Genomic DNA, 5,865 nt, shown 5'->3' with positions numbered 1-5,865 from the left:
AGTTTTAAAGCAGTCTTTTAGTGCCGCTTCAGAGCGGTCGCGTCCGTAACGGAGAACTGTCACGTCCGTAACATTGTTTTTTCCTCATGAATGCGAACAAGAAAAATAAAATAAAATGAATATTTTATGTTCTGTGGAGAGCCAACCCTTCTTCATTAGATTTGCGCAGTGTAATTCACAGAATTACAACAACAACAAAAATCGTTGCCTCCTAAAAGTTAAAGATTTTTTTTTGTCACACATGACTGTCGATTTCCCTAATATTAAATATAAAACGCATGTGTAGACTGATATTTTTCTAATGTCTGGACTCCTTTCTGGGAGGAGCCTATGGATAAACAGACGTATCAATATTTTGGTATTAATGCATTTTCTGAGAATTTATATAATTATATAAGTTTTGCTCAATCCAGCCAGCCGCGATTGAACTGCGAGTACAACTCCGTGATTTTACAGTTTAAGTTCGCTTTCTTTTATTGAATTATTAAAACGTATTGCTGTATTGTCCTTTTGTCGCAGAAAATGCTCAAAGCAATGACAAAGATTCATGTCATTGTGATTAATTCACTCTGCATCTACATTATTACACAACTTTTTACACAACAATTAAAATCGTCACAACTAGCGGTATCCATACAAATTAGATTAATTTCCTTAGAATGAGAGGCAGGCAACAGTAACGTCAGTAAGCAACCAGTCGTGATCACGGCCATTTGACTGCTTTAATTGGGATACAATTCTCTAAAACAACAATCATACAAATGAATAAATGCATGATATTACATTCATAAAAAGAAATGGATTGAGCGTCAGTAAGCAACCACTCGTGATCACGGCCATTTGAGTTGGGATAACCGGCCCCAAAACATCAATCATACAAACGTAGGTGCTGATTGGCCCAAGAGGAGTCCTGTGCGCCAATGAACGCCATCTATCGATCTGCGCTCGATTGCTCTTCCTTCATCCTCCAACTACCCGGATGTCTGTCTCAGTAACTTGAAATTGAATTTGAGAACTGAATTGTGAGAAGTGAATGTGAAGATATATAGAGAGTTTAATTTTCAGTGAGGATCAAATTTTATTGGACTTCAGTTCCAAACGAATAAATTCAATTTCAAATGATACAATTCAGATTCAGTTTTTCAATGCAATGATTCAAATTAAACAATACAATTTCAAATGATGTTGTTCAAATTCAGTTTGTCAATGCAATTGAAACATATTTCAGCCCATAGACTTCTTTCAAAACATAAAAAAAAATTGTACCAACAACATTAGTGTATGTTTGAGGTTTTAGTTTAGTTCCTTTACTGTCCACAAGTGGAAATTTGTCTTTGGCTTAGTTTTACTTACTAGTCATATGGCTGCTGGTGCCTTAGAGATGATGATCAGCTCAACTCTGCTACGGAGGGCATCAGCATGGAAGATCTAGGAACACAACAAACCATTTGTCACAGAGCCAACAATATTATACAATGACAGGTTTATTAAAAGGAAAGATTAATCGTAGGTCTCATTTATCTGAGAGTAGGCATCTCATTTTTTTGTAAAAAAAGAAACACTTTATGAATAATTTCGGAAATATTAAAATAAAATATGAACATCTACATGTACACATATGTACATGTGTGCTTGCAAACATTGAGCCCTTGGATCTGTGCATGTGTCGATACATGCATACCCACGCTAACCAAACAAACACACACATTAAAACACACAAAATATTTTGAGTATTACAAATTCTTTTTCACAGAGAGAAACTTGATCCTACCCTGAACTGCATCTAATATCCATTCATCCATCTGACATTCACTCACTCACTCACACACACACACACAAACACACGCAACCTGGCTTTAGTCTGCAGTGACCCTGTTTCAAAAGAATTGTTCATGTTCTTTGTTTCATCACAGTTTTCAGACTAAATATGACATTGTGTTTTGGGACTTTGATGTTCTCACACAGAAAAAGATGAAAATTTACAAATAAAGATGTTATAGAACAGACACATATAAATGATTCACAGTGTCTTGCTTGTCATTTATTTTGTAGCAGCACAATGGCGAAGAAGCTCTCTGTGCATGATGTTCTTCATCAGATCATTGATCGAGATTCTAGTGAGGATGAATCTCAGAAGAAAAACTACCTTGCCTCGTGGGGATGAAGACCAGGCCAAACTTACATCTTTCGACCAGAATGTAACCGTAGCATCAGCTGGCCCTTATCATCAGAAGATGCTGCTCATCAGTGGTTTCAAGGGCTGCTCATCAGTGGTTTCAAGGGCTGCTCAGTGGTGGTTTCTCTAAAACATTTTCTAATGCAAGATTCATCCTGCATCGCCTCCTCCTCACTGGTGTCTTGATCAATGATCTGATGAAGAATATTATGCACAGATTTTATTCACCATTGTTCTGCTACAAAATGAATGCCAAGCAAGACACTGTGAAGCATTTATATGTGTCTGTGCTATAACATTTATATTTGTACATTTTAGTCCCAAAACACAATGTCATAATATTTTGTCTGAAAACTGATGAAACAAAGAACATGAAAGAAAGATTCTTTTGAAACAGGGTCACTGCGGACTAAATCCAGTTTGTGCATAGATATATAACTTATTTCTCTCTCTCCGTGAACAACATCACTAAGTTTCAGTCCAGTGCAATGACATTAACTAGTATTTTAGGGAAAAATTAAATCTTCTCTAGGTCAAAATGACCCAAACACAAAATGAGGGTTAATATTGCTCATACAGTGTCACTTACGTTTGGATGTCAAAACCTTAAAATAAATTAAACAAATAAAAAATGTAAATATGAGAAATAAAAAAAATGAGAACAGATGCATGATGATATAGGTGAAAAATATTGTGAAAAAATGGATATGAGGTTATTTAATGAGCTTCCTCACTTCACCTGTGTTTCCCACTTCTCCAGCAGCAGCTTTCTTCAGAAATGTTGAAGTCGTGGAACTTTCCCTTTGTAGAGGGATTCTTTTGTTGCTGCTGAAATCACAGAACAATTTTTATCAATATTTATTAACCATTGAGCTAGATTGAGCTAGTTTAAGCCGTGTAAATGACGTCATCGATTAACAATACTTTTATGTTAAATACATACGTTTAAGTTAAATAAATTAGCTCACTTCCAAGCAACATCTTTACAAAACTATCAAAACCTCTCATCTACACATAAGATGTGATTAAAAGCTCAAACATTCATAAACAAAAGCTCAAGCTATAAAGTTAGCCTACCTCTTCTGAAAACGGTTGAGATGCTAACGGACTTTCTCGAAGACACTAAACCATTTCTATAAAGTAAATATTCAACAGAAGCGTGTCAACTACAAGTAAGAGAAGTGTCAAGAACAGTTGTGTGCATTGTTTTTTGTGGTTTTAGAGACTAAACTCACCTGAAATCAATTTTGCTGCTTGTCTGTTGCACTGGTGACGCGTCCTGCGCAATTTCCATGGCAACTCATCTCTGCTCCAGTGTTTGAAGGCGACTCGAATGTTCACGCGCACGCCCATTAAAACGCGTCAAAGTAACGCAGCATTTACAAACGTAAACATCTAGAATTAGAACCTTACTTGAATAAAAATCTCATTATTAAATCATGAATTTAAAACTTATTTTGAAGTTATATGACCCGTTCATAGGTGCAATTACCACAATTGTGGCACTTTAGTAATTTCAGATTTTTTTATTATTGTTTTTACGAACACTCAAGCCCCATATTTCATTTGAACGCGTACTAAAAATGCTTATAGGCAGTATTTTTTATACCACCAACACTTTGCTTTAGATATAGCATAGAAACTGTCAGTTTCACTATTTTTTTATTCAGTGCTTTCGGATTCTTTTTAACTGTAAAAAAATTAATTAAAATAAATATATATTTATAAATTAAATATGTCCTGTAAGCGCTCAGCAACACTTGGCCGACTATCGGCCTGCCACTGGTGTGCCGACGGAGGACCAACCGCGGAAAACCGCCGGTGGCGTGCCACCCAAAAAACGCTGGCAGACCGACGGCATTTTCAAATTGGTCGTTTTGCCAATGGTGTGCCGCCGGAGGTCCGACCGTGTCAAGCCGCTGACTTTGTGGGTTGTTCTTCTTGTGTCTCACTTTTTATTTGCTTTGTGTGTACCCCTAAAATGGACAGATTTTTTTGTAATCTCATTGTATTAACGTTATGTGTTCTGTAAAATAAAATATATTTTTTTAAAACCTTGAAGAAATGCTGTGCTTATTTACGTGATACAATCAATCAGCATTTAACGTTACCATCTATAGGCCTATTTACACAACGCACACATACCCTGCATATTAATTCTTCCGCATTTTCAAACAGTAACGGTTTTTTTTTTTTGCGGACAAAATAACGTTACATTTCTAAAGTTACTCCATAACAAGTAAATAGGTACAAATGCCACGTTTATGTGCCTTCTATGGGTGCAATAACAGAGTGGGATGTGGGCAATCCTTTTTCGCCTTCCCAAAGGAGAATAAAAGGTAACGTCTTAAATATTTTAACCATTAGGCTCCCGGTAACGTTAGCTTGCTTACTATCAGAGACTATTTATATAGAGACATGTCACTTCCTCAATCCTCAATACAACAACATACAAAAACACAGTATAGATACACTTATCAGAGCAGACATTTTACTCTATGGTGCTCTACTCAGGTTAAGCATTTAACATGGATTTGTTCATGAACGAGTTAGTTGCATAAAGCACCTCATTTTAGCCTTAATATTAGGCAATGAAATGGCAAGTAATATAAAAACAAATACATTTGGTCCCACTATGAAATACCACATGAAGAATAAGCTTGACGCAGCATTTTGATGTATTTTATTAAAATATGAATCAACACAGGAGACAGAAATGGCTTCATAATGTGGGGAGGGGAGATCTGTCCTCCCACATGACAAAAACAGAGGCAGAAAGGGGAGGATATGTGGTCTGTGAAGATCATTTCAGGCCAGAGGACCTAATATCAAAAGTATGGTCAATATTGTTCTCTATTTAAATATAATCAGGTTTGCACTTTATCAGTAATAACAATGTATAGGTATTGTATAGACAGAGACTGATAAACACTGTTAATGTAGTAGCCTAATGTGTAATGTACCTGTGTAAATTTACCTTTTTTTTTTCAATAAGGGTAAAAGAAAGCGGCTGGCTCCCAAAGCCATCCCTGTCCTTTATCGGCAGCACACCCCTGTACCACAGGAAGGAGGTACATAAAAACAGTGAAAAAAAATGCCCATAGAAAAGGGATTCACAATCATATTAATGGACCCCTTATGTTTTGTTTTCTTTCTTTCCAAGCACATGACAGTGAATAAGTGTAATTCAATTTTTTTTTAACTTTGTTTAAATATTGTGTAATGTTCTTGATCATCTTTCAATCAATGATTTAATCGGTCAGGTTTACAGAGCAGAAACAGATATACAACATGCATCAATACTGTGTGTAATATGATTAAAGATGCTGAGGTACATACCGATGTTCATGAAGTGGTGCCATTGCAAGACACTCCACAGCGTCGAGTGATTGTGGCAGAGTTACTCAATGAGAAAGACAAGGTGAAAAGGCATTAGTGATCGCTGCATATCCAACATGATGCTTTACTTATATAAACTATCATATTAACATCTTACAATATATTTACAGAAAATCAAGAAACTTAAAAAGATCCTGCAGGGAGAGAGGGCCAAAATGCGCAGCTCAAGTTCCGTATGAACTTTAAAATAAGAAAACTCCAAAAACAGTACATAAGCAGTGTAATAGCACAAGGCGTGATAATAAATGTATGTCATGGTTCTGCTTTTTCTTACTAGTTCTGTGTGGTGA

At 36.0% G+C, this 5,865-nt stretch overlaps 1 long non-coding RNA gene across 2 annotated transcripts; it reads right to left on the bottom strand.

The window, feature by feature from the left end:
* Nucleotides 1-4,842: 4,842 nt before the first annotated feature.
* LOC143712044 (uncharacterized) lies at nucleotides 4,843-5,655 on the bottom strand. Of its 2 annotated transcripts, none has more exons than XR_013194978.1 (3): nucleotides 5,516-5,655; nucleotides 5,140-5,229; nucleotides 4,843-4,998 (listed from the first exon to the last, which is right to left on the bottom strand). It is a non-coding gene; the product is annotated as an uncharacterized LOC143712044 (long non-coding RNA). The 2 variants fall into 2 exon arrangements; XR_013194977.1 differs by having other exon boundaries at nucleotides 5,154-5,229; nucleotides 5,516-5,653.
* Nucleotides 5,656-5,865: the final 210 nt, after the last annotated feature.

This window comes from Siphateles boraxobius, unplaced genomic scaffold (assembly GCF_051911475.1).
Source record: "Siphateles boraxobius isolate OS27281-9 unplaced genomic scaffold, OSU_SipBor_1 5, whole genome shotgun sequence".
Classification (NCBI taxonomy): Eukaryota; Metazoa; Chordata; class Actinopteri; order Cypriniformes; family Leuciscidae; genus Siphateles; species Siphateles boraxobius.
This window is presented reverse-complemented; position numbering and strand designations above follow the sequence as displayed.